The sequence below is a fragment of the Rattus norvegicus genome, chromosome 14, assembly GCF_021556685.1.
Source record: "Rattus norvegicus strain SHRSP/BbbUtx chromosome 14, alternate assembly SHRSP_T2T, whole genome shotgun sequence".
NCBI classification, from domain to species: domain Eukaryota; kingdom Metazoa; phylum Chordata; class Mammalia; order Rodentia; family Muridae; genus Rattus; species Rattus norvegicus.
Window position 1 is genome coordinate 23,593,987 of NC_141547.1, and position 15,658 is coordinate 23,609,644.

At 35.2% G+C, this 15,658-nt stretch overlaps 1 long non-coding RNA gene and 1 pseudogene across 1 annotated transcript in view; both read right to left on the bottom strand.

Moving 5' to 3' along the window:
* The window catches only part of LOC148001286 (uncharacterized), a 91,213-nt gene that overhangs the window by 9,057 nt on the left and 66,498 nt on the right, over positions 1 to 15,658 (bottom strand). The window lies entirely within an intron of this gene.
* Dus4l-ps1 (dihydrouridine synthase 4-like, pseudogene 1) lies at positions 7,404 to 8,178 on the bottom strand (annotated as a pseudogene).

Below are 15,658 nucleotides of genomic sequence, written 5' to 3' on the forward strand. Positions count from 1 at the left end.
CAAAATCTTGGTGACTATACATTTATACAACAATCAATCTTGACAAGCTAGAGCAAAATTTGACCTTTACTTGGAGAAAATCTGTCACAGGCTGTCATTGATACCATAATAAATTAAGAAACATTTTGTAATAACAGGAACGTTATCAGTGTTTACAATAACTGCACATCTGTCTACTAAGATTCCAATCATTCCAAAAACATACCTTGATGCCTGGATTGAAATTATACTCACTCTCTCACTTATGAAGCAAGAACAAATGACATTGTAATGAAGTTAAAAGGTACTAACTTATCACTGGTATAAGGCATAAAAGTATCCTTTTTTTGTTGTATATAGTTGTCTCCGAGCTTTACTGATAAATAAGCTTACCTCTTCTAGATCTTTCTGAACTCTTGCTGGTTGGTTCAACTCAGCTATTCAGACCCAAACTCCTCTTTAAGTTGACTGATTCAATCTGGCTTCTTTCAGCTTCTCACAAAATTATTCTGCTTGTCATCAAACTAACTCTAGAAATTTGTGCTAATCTTCTGGCTCCTTTATGTTTTTAGGCTCCTTCTGTCTGTACTTGCAACCTGTCTCTGTAAAATTCCCCAAATAAAACTAACTCCTCTCTCCTCTCCTCTCCTCTCCTCTCCTCTCCTCTCCTCTCCTCTCCTCTCCTGTCCTCTCCTCTCCTCTCCCCTCCTCTCCTCTCCCTCCCTCACTGATTTCTTAAGTCCCTTAACTGTGAAGTGCACCAAACTCAACTCATTTGCGTTCACCTGATTGACCAGAACTAACCAAAACTCAGAGATCTGTATACCTCTGTCTCCTGGGATTGAAGGCATGAATGTACTCCAGCCAGATCACCCAGACCTAAAAAGTCTTTGTATATGATCCCTGGCAGAATAGCCATGTTGCTGGACTAAAATATCTCTATAACATGGTGACAAAGTACCTTCTAAATATTAACATATACTAATAGACAAATGTGATTAACAACCTTAATGAAGAATATTCCCTTGACTATAAACAATGGTGGGTGTGAGACTTAGAGCTGGTCAAGAGCCTGAAATTAAATGAAATTTGGGTGTTTAACTGTAAAGATTAACAAAATGCCAACTATTTTGAAATAGTTCCAAAGTACAGATTGAATATGATTCAGTGTGTTAGAGTAAAGGGTCAGTCATTTCTAAAATGGCCATCTTCCCAAAAGCAATCTATTGAATGAATTCCCATCAAAATTCCAACACAATTCTTTGCAGACCTTGACAGAGCAATTCCTAATTTCGTATAAACAAACAAACAAACAAATAAACAAAAAATACAGAATAACTAAGACAATCCTGGTCTATAAAATAACATTGTAAGGTATCACTTTCCCTGAGGTCAAATTGTACTATGGAGCTGTATTAATAAAAACTGCATGGTTGATCAATGGATTAGAATTGAAGACCCTGAAAATTAAAAACCCACCCACACACCTATGGAAACTTGGTTTTTTTGTTGTTGTTTTGTTTTGTTTTTTGTTTTTTAATAAAGACAAACCCATACATTGGAAAAAAGAAACCATCTTCAACAAATGGTGCTGGTGTAACTGTATGACAGTATGTTGAAGAAAGCAAATAGATCCATATTTATCAACCTGCACAAAAGTCAACTCAGAGTAGTTCAAATACATCAACATAAAACCAGATACAGTAAATCTATGAGAACTAAAAGTAGGAAATACCCTTGACTCATTGTTAAAGGAGATAGTTTTCCAAACAGGACACCAATAACTCAGGCTCTAAGATCAACACTTGATAAATGAGATCTCATAAAACTGAACAGTGTCCTCTTGTCACTGTCATTAGGACAAAACAGCAGCCTACAGGTTGGGAAGGGATCTTCACCATTCCTACATTTACAGAAGTCTAATATCCAAAATTTATAAAGAACTCATGGAATTAGGCATAAATAACTCAAATTAAAAAATGGGATACAGGCTAAACAGAGAGTTGTCATAAGAAGAATCTTGAATGGCAGAGAAACATTTGAAGGAATGTTCAAAGTTCTTAGTTGTCAGGGAAATGCAAATCAAAACAGCTCTAAGATTTCATCTTATGCCCTCAGAATGGCTAAGATCAAAAACTCAAAGGATAACATATACTGGTGAGGTGGTGAAGCAAGGCGAACACTCTTCCCCTGCTGGTGTGATTGCAAACTTAAACAAACACTCTGGAAATCAATTTGACGGTTTCTCAAAAGATTGGGAATAATTTTATCTCAAGACTCAACTATGTACTCAAAAGATGTTCCACTATACAATAGGGACACTTCCTCAACTGTGATCAAAGTAGTTTATTCATAATCACCAGAAACTGGAACCAACATATGTGTCTCTCAGAACACTTATGTGTCTTCACATAAGTGAAGAATGGATAAAGAAAATGTGGTACATCTACACAGTGGTATTATCTTCAGTCATTAAAAATAAAGACATCATGTATTTTGCAAGGAAATGGATAGAACTTGAGAATATCATCCTGAATAAGGTTACCCAGACCCAAAAGAACATGCATGGGATGTACTCACTTATAAGTGGATATTAGCCATAAAATACAGGATACCCATGCTTTACTCCACTGACCCAAAGAAGCTAAACAAGAAGGAAGGCCCAAGAAAGGATGCTTGAAACCCACTTAGAAGGGTGAATAAAATAGTCATGGGAGGCAGATATAGGGAAGGAAATGGGAAGGAGGATGGTGATGGTGATGAGAACAGGGATGGGGGATAGGTTAGTATTAGGTATGGGGAGAGAAAGGAGAGATGGCCAGATGGCTCTGTGAATGGAATTATGCAGCTAACAGTGGTGATGGGGTAGGGAGCATATGGAGGACATGCCAGAGACCTTGAATAAGTGAGGTTCCCAAGAATCTTAGCTATATTCACAGCAGTGTGGATATGGAACCTGAAGTAACCATCTTCTGTATCATGGGTAGAACCCCAGTAGAATGATAGAAACACCATCCCACACATAAAACTTTCGACCAGGGGTTGGGGATTTAGCTCAGCGGTAGAGCACTTGCCTAGCAAGCTCAAGGCCCTGGGTTCGGTCCCCAGCTCCGAAAAAAAGAAAAAAAAAACTTTCGACCCAAAGTTTATCCTGACTCCAAGAAATGCAGGGACAGGGAATGGAATAGACTGAGTGAATGGCCAAGCAATAACCAGCCCAAATTGAGACCCATCTCATGGGCAAGCACTAATCCCTGACACTATTAATGATACTCTGGTATGCTTGCAGACAGGAGCCTAGCATAACTGTCCTCTGAGAGGCTCTACCTAAAAGTTGAGTCAGACAGATGTAGAGACCCACAGCCAAACACTGGATAGAACTTGGGCACTCAATGGAAGAGCTGGAAGAAGGATTGAGAGCATGGAAGGCAATAGGAACTCCACAGGAAGACCAAATGAGTCAACTAACCCATATCCAAGGAGGCTCTGAAAGACTGAACCACCTTTCAAAGAGTATGCACAGGCTGGACTTAGGACCTGGGCATATATGTAGCAGACATTCAGCACAGTCTTCATGTGGATCTTGAACAAAGGGAGCATGGGCTATATGTGAAGCTATTGCCGGTTTCTGGAATCCACTAACATAACTTGGTTGTCTTATCTGGCCTCAGTGGCCTCTCTCTGCAGAGACTTGAACTGTCATGGAGGGGGGATATCCAGGGAGGGGTCTACCTTCTAGGATAAGAAGAGGAGGGAGCACCAGAGAGAAACTGTGGGAAGGGTAACCGGAAGTGAAGACAGAGATCAGGATCTAAAGTGAATAATAAAAGGGAGTCATTCATTTCTTATATATTATGTTGGAAATGTGTAAAAATATATTTCCAATATACTAATATACATATAGGATTGAGGACATATTTCAAGGCATATTATTTGAGAGAAGTGTGGTTGTTCTGATATTTTTAGGAATAATAGTTGAGATACCATATGACAGAGAAATTACAGCACTGAAAGGGGCTACTGGGTTCATAGTGAAAATCAAGCAGATATTTATGTCAGAATCTTATGAGCTAATACAAAATATAGTAACTTGTATTTCCCTCCTTGTAGAATAAAAATTCTAAAATCATCTTCAAGTTATAATTGTACTAGTTCTTTTGTTAGAACCTAGAATAAGACAAGAGAGAATACAAGCTTTGGATCGTTGACTTCAATAATCTCAGAATGACTGAGAATTGGTGAAAATAATTGTGATAACATTGGAAAAAACTAGAATCTTGGAAATCAAATTGGAACCAGGTATATGTAATGGGCATTATATCACTTATTACTGTATATTTTATTACTAAGGAGATTAAAATTTTAACTTAAATAACAATGCTGAGTTTCCAATTCATTGCCCATGTATGCTTTCATTTAGCTCTTAGTGTTTTGCTTTTTGTTCTTGTTGGTTCTTCTTTCCATTTTTTCTGTTTCTTTTTTTCCAAAAATTAAAATTTAGTAGATGATTTAGTTTTAGATTCTGCATAATTATCTCTGGGATATAGAAACATTATATTCTGATAAACATGTCCTCATAAAATTCAAATATAATAGTGGCATTATAGGTGGAGCCTAATAGAAAAGAGACAGATGAGCATGGTCACTTTCTGCTCTGCCCTAATTGACGATAGGGCATCTACACCCCAGGAATTATGTCCTCAGACTCTAAATTGAGGGACATAAATTGCTGCCCTAACCAAGAGTGCTTATTCACTGTGTTTCAGGGTCCCAAATACACTAGACAGGGTTGAAACTTGTCAGTTTTCAATGCTTTCATAAGTGAAATGTTAGGGTGTTTTGCTTAGAATTTAATACAAATATGTGTTAAGTAAAATATAATGTAATACATAATAATATATTGAATGTCATGCTGTTTCTTTGTTATGTAGTTATTCACTATTTACTAAATACACACTATAATATAATGACATTTCATTAAATAATTGAATACATTCAAATAATGCATATATGTGAAATGAAATGCACATTTAAATATAGGTTGAATGCATAAATGATAAATAATATATGTGGAAATAATATTAAACAACATAAAGCAATATTACTATACACACACACACACACACACATATATATATATATATATATATATTATAATTTTCTGAGAACACAAAACAGGCAAGAGAAACTGATGTTGTATGGCCATCTTTCTTTGACAACTGTTAACAGAAAGAACAATTTCCTATACAGATAGTGACATACTTAAGAGTGGTCCAGGGCTAATATCACCATGGAAATGTAAAGCTCATTGAGTTACATTTGCCTGGCAATGCAGAAGTGGTTTTACTCTTCCCCATACCACACCAGAGTAACTGACTACAACCATTTTTGATTAGCTCAAAGACGATAGCTGTGATTTTTTTTATCATTCAACCTTCTGATATATCTTATTTTCCAATAGAATCTTGTGATATACTGTAAGCACACCTGGAATTCAGGAATCTCTACACCCTATGTCCTTCTTACCACAGAGATGACATTTGATTATTTAAATCACATATTAGAATGGTGAAAGAAACCATAGCTTTATGAGCAAAAGGTTTTATTTATTAATCTATTAAGTAAGAAAAATATTGATGGTCTTAGTATATTAATTTTTCTATGAGTGACCACCATCAGAAGGTGTAGAGAAAAAAGTGTTTGTTTTTTATTTATTTATCCAAAACCAATTTTATATATCTTCTATATATCTGTATATCTACATAGTGCAAAGAATGAATATTTATGTTTACTATATCTCCATTGTTCAAGCTATCTTAATATTAATATTTCCCCAAAATATAATACCTGTTTGTATGTATAAAGAAGATAGTGAGTGAAGAATTGATTTCATTCAATACTAACATAATTCCAAAATAATTGAAAGTTTTCTATGACCACATGAATCTAAATTAAATCTTAACTTGTAGCAAAAAACATTTTCAGAAGTTTTAACCTTGAAGTGAGAAAACAAATGTCTATATAACAGGAGTAAAGAACCTAATTTTGATCTTGTATTTCCTATATGTCCTACTTTCTAAAATAAATGGTATCTTTATTTAAGTTGTTTGTAAGGTGAATGGTACAGATTTAAAGCCTAGACATATTTTTCATACTAGAGCATTGTTACAAGTAACTTTTGTACCTGTTGAAACTTTTTCATACCAATAAAAGTATTCCTGATAATGCATATCTTTTCTAAAGCTAAGTTAATGTTTTATTTAGTTATGTTTGATTTCACAGAGGAGAAATCATCTTTATTTTATTAAAGGAAAATCCGCAGGTAGTAGGGTGAAACATAAGGAAAGGATCTTTACTTTAAGGAATCTCCTGCCCTTATAATGTTCATAAAGTCTTATCCCCTAAGGGCCTTGCCCTTATAATACTCAAAGGAATGTGAGCATGTCCTGGAAACTAAGAAGAAATGATTTTTCACCCTTCCAAGCCTGCATTTCACAATTTCATTGAAATGATAATCTGTAACAAAGCTAAGCATTGCCTCTGTTCCCAAAGCACAAAGAAATGGGAGGAACGCCTCGCATTTGTGGATATTAGTGGGTCTGTGATGCTTCGTATCCATAAGAAAGTCAGTAAAATAATGAAACTATGAATAAAGCATCTGTACATGACCAGCCTAAACTTCTTCCGCCTAAAACAATGGCATGGGCTAATGTGAAATTCTGTTTCAAAGCCAACATTTGGGATATACCAACATTTGGCATATTCCATAATGCCTTTGCTATTATGGTAGAGTGCTAAGACTGATAGATGAAAATTTCATTGATTTGCTTATTTATAAAGATATGAAACTGTCAAGTATAGTAAAGAAAACCCTAAACATATGTTTAATAAGATAAAATATATAAATTAGGATCTGGGGAAATGTCTCTGCCAGTAAAGTAATTACATGCAAGAATAAGGAACAGGGTTTAAGCACCAGAAACCACATGAAAAAGCTGGGGAGAAATCCTATGAGGATACCGTTGTATCATTAGGAATCATGTCATTGACTTTCCCCCTCCTTTGGTTATCTGTGCTTGGTTCTGCCCTAGGTCTCTGAGCTTTCCAGCTTCTGGATTCTCACCATCTAGAAAGTGGCAGGCGTGGGGTCCCTCTCATGGTGTGATCCTCAGGTTAGAACAGTCATTGGTTGGGCCTCCCACAAACTCCAAGCCACCTTTGGCTCAGAACATCTTGCAGTAAGGGCAGGCTGTGAGTCATAGATTTTGTGGCTACTTTGATGTCCTAGTCCCCAGTCCCACCACAGGGATCCTAACTTGTTAAGTAAGTTCAGTCTCCAAATTCTCCATTACTAGGAGTCCCCACTATGGTTAACCTCATAGCTTCCAAGAAGTTTCCACTGCAATAAGTTTCTGTATCACTCCCTAATTGCCCACAGATGTCAGACATTTCTTCCTGTAGTTTTTTCCTTCACTCCCTCTACCATCTGTCTCAGTCATCTGTCACATATTTTCTGCTTCTTACAAGCTTCTTATGTCTCCATTAGCAACTATGGGTATAGACTCATTTTCATTGACTCATTTTCATTTATCATTTTAATGGCATCATAGTGAACTGGTTGGTGTCTTTCTTCAACTCTTCTTCCCGGACAACCCTGTGGCTTCAGTCTTCCGGCAAAGATCTATGCCGCAAGTTCTTGCCAGGTCTTGCCAGGTCATCATGGATCCTTATCTTAATGGAAACTGAAAACCTTGGGTTTCCCACTCGATTTCTCGTCTCACCATATTGAGAAAGAGCTCCGGCTTGTTGATCAAGCAAGCTCCATAACCGTCTGATATCACCCACCTATGAGGCAACCACAGTTAATATCAATTCCATTTGCATAGGAGCAGACTATCAGAGCCGTATCAGATAAAAGTCTTGTATCATTAGCAGCAAACTGAACAATCAATGGGCAATCACCTCGGTTTGTGGGGAATTCACTCTCCCTGGCTTTTACAGATCTGACAAAATCAGCGGCAGCTATCATTGGTGTATAACACAGTTCACAAGAGTATTTTTTTACTAATGTTCTAAAAGCCAACTTTGAATAATAACCATCGGGGCACAGACCTTTACCAGCTCTCCAGAGTGAAACATTTCTACTGGGTCCCTTTTTCTTTCTTGACATATCGTGGTTGGTATGACATCACTCCTCATGTATACAAGTTGGTTTCAAATCCCAGGCTAGCCAGATCCCTTAATATCTTTCTAATAAGCTGACTCTGTTCTTCTAAGCTCATGAAGCCACTCATACAATTCATACTGCGTCCTCATATTATTCATAGTTAGAAATTATATATTGATGAACTCATGTTTTCAGATTTCTTCCCCAAAACCGTAAGAACTGCCCTGAATATCATAGCATTTACCATTTTGCTGAAGAACACATTCTTGCTTTCCAGACTCGTGCTATTTCTAATTATCATGGAGTTATTAACCTTAACAGAGAGATCATTCCCTGAAGTAGGAACATGAAAATATGTACATTATTATCAAAAAAAGAAAGCCTTACATCTAGCAACTGTCAACAACCATAGAGGCCCACACTCTGGTGGCTCTGCTTCAGGTGTAGAAACTGTGTAACACTGTCTCTTCTGCAACCATGCAGGGCTTGGCAAACCCTACATCCCCAAAATATACCCTGTGCCAATGGGAAAATAAAGCAAAACCAAAAAATAATATAGATGTCTTGAAATAAAAACTACCTGAGGTTGAACTCTAGTCTCCATATATACTTGCAGCTATGTGCTATTGAAGATGTATGAACATGTACACACCTATACAAAATTAACACAGAGGAGACTTTAAAGAGTATAATGTAGATGTGAGGAGAAAAATTTAAAATTAAAATAAGGCAATTAACACAAGTAGTATTCATTTATAACTCAGTGAAGAATCTCTCGGGAAAGATACACACGCACACAAACACATGCACATGCACACATATATACTAGTATTAAGTGGTTTAACATTGTTTTTGCATAATAAATATGTTTTGGCAATTATAATATCTATACTATTATGCATCTATTAATTTGATTATTCTACTATTACATGTAAATGCTGGTTTCCCTCAAAATTATTTTAAAGTTAGTAATGCTATCAATTCATATATTGTTATGTCTATTTCCTTTAAAAGATTATTAAATTGCTTTTTTGCTTTCTCTTTCTTTTTGCGTTGTCTAACTTTACCTTAAGAGAGGGTTTGATTTGATAAAAATTAAATGCTGCAATCCCCAGTGTTAAAAGAAACCAAGATACAAGAAATATTGTCACTTAACAAATTAGAATGAATGGAGGCGACAATTAAAATAAAACAAAAAAAAAGAGACAGTTTTAGCTACTAATAAAGAGTATTTCACACGGAAACAAATGACGGGCTAGTGATAGTAATTTTATAGTCTTTAAAATAATTCTAAAAATATAGGATAATGATGTGTCAGTAGTTCAAGGTTTGTGCTTTTGTTTTGGTATATAACATGTTAACATGTATATAGCTATAAGTACAGAAAGTATAGTTCAGAAGCTGTTAACTTGAAAAAAGATACAAGATATGAAATAAATAATAAAGACAGTTTTATGATAAATAATAATGCTACTAAGTGTTGTGGAAGGTATGGATCAATGTGCACAAGCACAAAGATGACTTTTAAGGCTAATCTGCAAGATTTAAGCTCCAAAATACATTTTTATATAAGTACAGAATGGATAAAAAAAAAAAAACTGGGGTTGGGGATTTAGCTCAGTGGTAGAGCGCTTACCTAGGAAGCGCAAGGCCCTGGGTTCGGTCCCCAGCTCCGAAAAAAAGAATCAAAAAAAAAAAAAAAAAAAAAAACTAAGGAAGGTGACATGGTAAATAGGCAATGTAGGAGTTTATTTTTCTGTACCTTAAGATCAAGGGATGAGGTTACTTGTGTTATTAAGAAGAAAATTGTAAGCAGGGCAGCCAAAGATTTGTGGTACAGAATACCTAGAATAAAAATAATAGTAAGAATATATTCATAATGTTTCAAAAAATGACATAGAACCTACTGGCTCTATGATTCGTATAATATATAACTCATTGATAGCATCTGTAATATTTAATGTCATAGCAAACACAGTACTGAAAGCCATAGGAAATGTCAAAGTCCACTAGAAATGGGTGGATGTTTATACAGATGTCTGTGAAGTGGTCAGACATGTGAAAGTATTGTGCAATTTTTAAAACGTAAAGTGATAACAACACTTCAATAAAAATAAACGATTCAGTTTAAAGGCAAAATATTTTGCTATAAGAATGTTTATTTTAAACTCTCTCACCATTTATTGGAAGGTCTACTCAGATCAATGAAATTAGAAATATAAACATAATTGTGAAAATTATGAGATGATTTAAAACTAGTTCTAGTTACAGATGTCATAACAATATATGCATATACAAGTTATTAAAATGCACCAGAAAGTAAACAACCACCTAATCTAATGATTTATAAAGTCAGCATATAAAATTTATTATATCTTGATTAGAGAACAAACGAATTATCTTAAATGGAAATTAAAAAAGCAGTTATGTTACCATTTTAATATAATGTCTTTCCAGACAACATAGATTATAAAATATAAATCCCGTTGCCAAGTATATACTACCCTTTTTCAGACCCAGTGTGATTAGAAAGACCACATTGATTACCTTCCAGAACTTAAGACCTCATTGCTGAGGATACCATATATTTGTGGTACAGAGTATGGAGAGATCAAGTTGGTACCCACCTCATTGCTTCATACTGACTGTCTAGTTTTAATATTTTAGAAGATTCCATTAAAGATATTTGTTGGAAGTTATCAAAGTCTCACAGAGTTGTAAAGATACTGAACTACAGCAACCACCAATGGGAAGGTATGTCGAGTAATGGAATAGGGTCAAACTGTTATGGGAGAAACAAAGTATTTCCTGTTAGCTTTGGAGCTTAATGCACAACATGGAATAAATTCCTGACCCCAAAACATGTATAACGTAGAAAAGATCCTTTATTGAGACTATGATCAATGTACCAGAGAATAAACTGCCCTTTGTGCACTTACTCTATACATACAGATGAGTGGAACTCAACCCTCATCAGAGAAGCTTCTCTTTGCATTAGATGGTAATTAAACAAGAGACACATAGCTCGTTAACATGCAAAGAATAAGAGACTGTTTTTATGCTACAAATTGGCATCACCATCACAACTCTTTCCCACAAGGCTCAAAGATCATTTTGGAAGAGGAATCAGGCAGATTATAAGAGCTAGAGGTAGTAGGTGTCTGCAGCATAACAATATATGTCAGATGGGACAGTGCCGATTCACATACAAACTCACAACAGCTGTGTCTGCATGCATTAGATCAAAATCAAGCTAGCCAGAATGCCAGCTGTTTGAGGGTTGGTTTCTGTTTTGAGAAAGGATTCTCTCTCTCTCTCTCTCTCTCTCTCTCTCTCTCTCTCTCTCTCTCTCTCTTTCTCTCTCTCTCTCTCTGTCTGTCTCTGAGTGTGTGTGTGTGTGTGTGTGTGTGTGTGTGTGTTGATGCCTTGGCTTTTTAAAGAATAAAGAAAAAGAAAGGATGTGGGTTTTAGTAAGTGATGTTGTTGGGAGGATGCTGAAGGAGTTGTGGGAGGGGGTTCATGATTATTCAGATACAGTACATGTATGAAATTTTTTTTCATAATATATGCTGGTCTGAATGGAGGATGGATAAATGAGACAGCAGTCTTTGTTGGGGAGCTAATGACAACTGATCAGTGTTTTCTGGGCTCTCTAAGTTTAAGTAGATGGCTCGATATTCAAGGTCCAGACTAACAACTCCAAACTTACACAGGTGGGTTTTAAGAAATGGTAGGATCGGAGGCTTGAGAGAGAGCTTAGCTGTGAAGAAGACTTATTTCTCTTGCAGAGAACCCAAGCTCAGTTTCTCGTATCCACATCAGCTGCCAGCTACCTGTAATTCCAGAGCAAGTATCGCTTACACCTTCTCTGGCCTCTTTCGACATTGCACACATATGGTGTGTAAACTTATATACAAAAGCACCTATACACATAAAATAAAACAAATCAATATTAAAAGTAAAAATATCCATAAGAAAATATGAGGTCAATAAAATATCAGAACTACTTAACATAATTTAAAAAATTCAGTGAAATTTTGTGAAAACTCCAAGTACCCGTTCCCCCCAATAGGAGATAATTAGCTTAGTTAGGAATGTCGAACTGTAAGTGTATTGCATATGAAATTGATTTTGAGAACAGTACTTCCTTATTTGAAGGTGTTGCCTACTAAGGTAATAAAGGCTGCTGGAAGAATCAAATTCCAATGGAATAAAAGAGAAAAGCCAAAAATAAATTCATACACATCTGAACAATTGATACTTAACAGTGATGATAACCTCATTCAATTGGAGAAAGAATGGTCTAGTTAATCAGTAGTGCAGAGTCAGATTTCCATATTCAAATGAAAACAATTAAGACTATCTTACAATAAAAACAAAAGCCATGTTGAAACAGATTCATATGAATGAGTATGCATGAATAATACTAAAATAATCCTCAAATTAATACATCTTTGATAATAGACCTTTGCCTAATATTCCAAAGCCATAAGGAACAAAAGCACAAACAGAGACGACCAAATGGGAAAAATATTATTCAATAAGATGAGAGACCAGTTGCCATTTAATGAGAGGTGATATAATGTCCCAAAAAGACATTTATAGCACTAAGTGCCAAGAATGGGCTACATCTTGTTGAGTCGTTGACCAAAGGGTTCCCACAAGACTTCTAAAACATCAAAGGCTATTATCAATGCTATTGGATACAGTCCACAGTCCTATGGTATAATGAATGTGTCAATGATATTGAAGAAAGCACCACTTACAAATGTCATCAAACATGGAGAAGTTGAGCTAATGCTCAGTCAGAAGGTTCACCTCTACCAAGTATAGTTCAAGTTTCTGTAAGGGACTTTCCATGCTACCAGAAAAGAAAGAAATTATCAATATCTCCTAGCTACAAATCCTGCTACCTAGCACATCAACCTACCTGAATGTAATATTTTACAATAGTGAGACAAATTTTAAATAAAAACCTAACTATATTTTAGTTATATGTAGAGCCCACTTTATGAGATGGAACTCAATCCTAATACTACTAAAGTGACCAATAATCTGAAAATCCATAATCCATGGACTTATGAGAAATCTAGTATTGGGGGGGGCAGAGACAGACACAGAGACAGAGACAAAAAGAAAAAGACAGAGAACATAGTTAGCATTTGACCCAGTAACCCATACTTAAATAAACAAATGTAAGACAAACATTATTCAAAGTAATTATAGGATACAAATAATGTAAGCATAATTATTAGGTGGCCAAACAACAAAATAGAGTATTGGGTAATATACATTATCTATGCATTTTTCTCCAAGTGTTTTTTGTTAAGCCAGCATCATAATGTCGATAAACTACAAAAAAATTGCTTTCTAGGAGGTCATTAGTCCAAGCAGTCTCTAATTATGAACTGTATGAATCCCTGTAAAATGTGTCTAATGTTTAATATTTACTTTTCACTTACTTTACAATAATAAAGTAATTAAAAAACTCAAAGAAAATGCTATCTAAAATGAAGCATACATGGTAGATAGTCTCCAAGATAACCATTCAGGGTCCAGTGTGTCTTATTGCCATTTTGATCATAGTGTTAGTTCCTGTATTTGTTACTCCTCATGTAAATAACCCCATTTTTTTTCATTTATGATGAAATACTTATGAACATTTTATGTGAATTTTGGAATAAATGTGCTTCTTCAAGTATAAACTGAAGAAACTCATAATAAAAGAAATTATGAACTGAAATTATTAATTCATCAAATAATTGATCACAACCACACTATCTTGCGTGGAAATTTATATGGTAATTTATGACTACATATAATATATATAATACATAGTCAGCACATTTTATCTAATTACTATATTAATACAAGCTTGTCTTCCTCACACATTTTAATTTTAATAGATAGAAAATACATGAAATGTAATTTATTTAGTTTCATTGCAATATTGAATCTAAATCATTTTTGTTTTATTCTTCCCTCTACTTTTTCAAAACTAGATAGGTAAAAATTAAAGGAAAGCACATTGATTTTGAAAAGTCTCTCTACTCTAAAAATGCATTAGGCAATTAATTCTGCTGAAATTTGGTTAACCCCTGCTGGCCATCAAGCTGTGTTAAAGACTTTAATTTATCATTTAAATTTAACAGAGAAGGTTTCATCTGGAGGTGGCCTCTTCCATACAAGAGTACTGTGAACATTTTAGAGCTCCTCAGGAAAATGATGGACGACTTTAGAAAGGAAGTGGATTGCTACAGAGATGCACCATATATCATCCTGAAGTCACATCATTAAGAAGAATGTCTAATTAAGGAAGAATAAAGTAAAAAGCAATTTAGTTTCTTTTACTTTCCCCTTCCCACCATTTGTTCACCTCTCTCTCTCTCTCTCTTTCTCTCTCTCTCTCTCATACAAAGAGAGCAGGCAGACAAACAAGGAGTGAAAAATTTAAAGTGCTGACTTACAAAAGAATGTTAAATAAGAGGAAATGCTGAGAAAATTGTAGTTACAGCACTAAGGTAGGATTTCTTGGGAACAGATCATTAACATATCACAAGTTGGACTCATCATGTTGGAATCAGTGCTCTCTTAAAAATAAAAGTTGAACCTAAAGATAAACCTCCTTAGCACTTTCCTTTCCTGCTCTGTTCACTCATTAATGATACACTATTACCATCCATTTCTAATATTGGGAAAACTAGTCGGTTGATTTAAGGAGACTGGTACACATCAGCCGCAAGATAAACTATTCTCTGTAAACCTTCAATTCATTGCATGGGTCCACAAGACCAAACGTATTTTCTCTTAGCTTTATTTTAATATGGATTCGTCATCTGAATCATGGGATCTAGGGAGTTGTTTTCTCTGTTAAAATCTATTCAGCCAGAATAAGGATTACTATGTTCATTTTATTATCTACAACACTCGTACTGGAAAAGTACGAATATAGCACATCTTTCTAAAACGAATCATTGTTCTAGGCTCAATTTTTCCTTTACAATAACAATATTTTTCCATGTTGAAGGTACACCAATGCCTACATTTCAGTCAGCCTTAACAAAATTTCCTAAGTTCAAGGCATGCAATGTGATATGTACATTTTTTTTTTTTTTTTTTTTTTTTGGAGCTGGGAACCGAACCCAGGGCCTTGTGCTTGCTAGGCAAGCGCTCTACCACTGAGCTAAATCCCCAACCCCGATATGTACATATATAGATATGTACATTGCAAAATGATTGCTAAGACCAAGCTAATTAATGTACCTACCACTTCACGTTACTATGTGACAGGGAGTATTAGATTCTTAGGTTCGAATTTTATCAAATGTTCAGTGTTCGTTGTAACTACCATGCTCTCTTTACATCTCCAGACATAGTTTTATCATGAATATGTTTTTACCATTTAACCAACATCTATATCTTAACTTCAGCTCTGTAATGCTAACGGTATCCTTCTGCTCTTTGCATATATGAACCACGTATTCTTAGACTCCAACATATATGAACTAAACA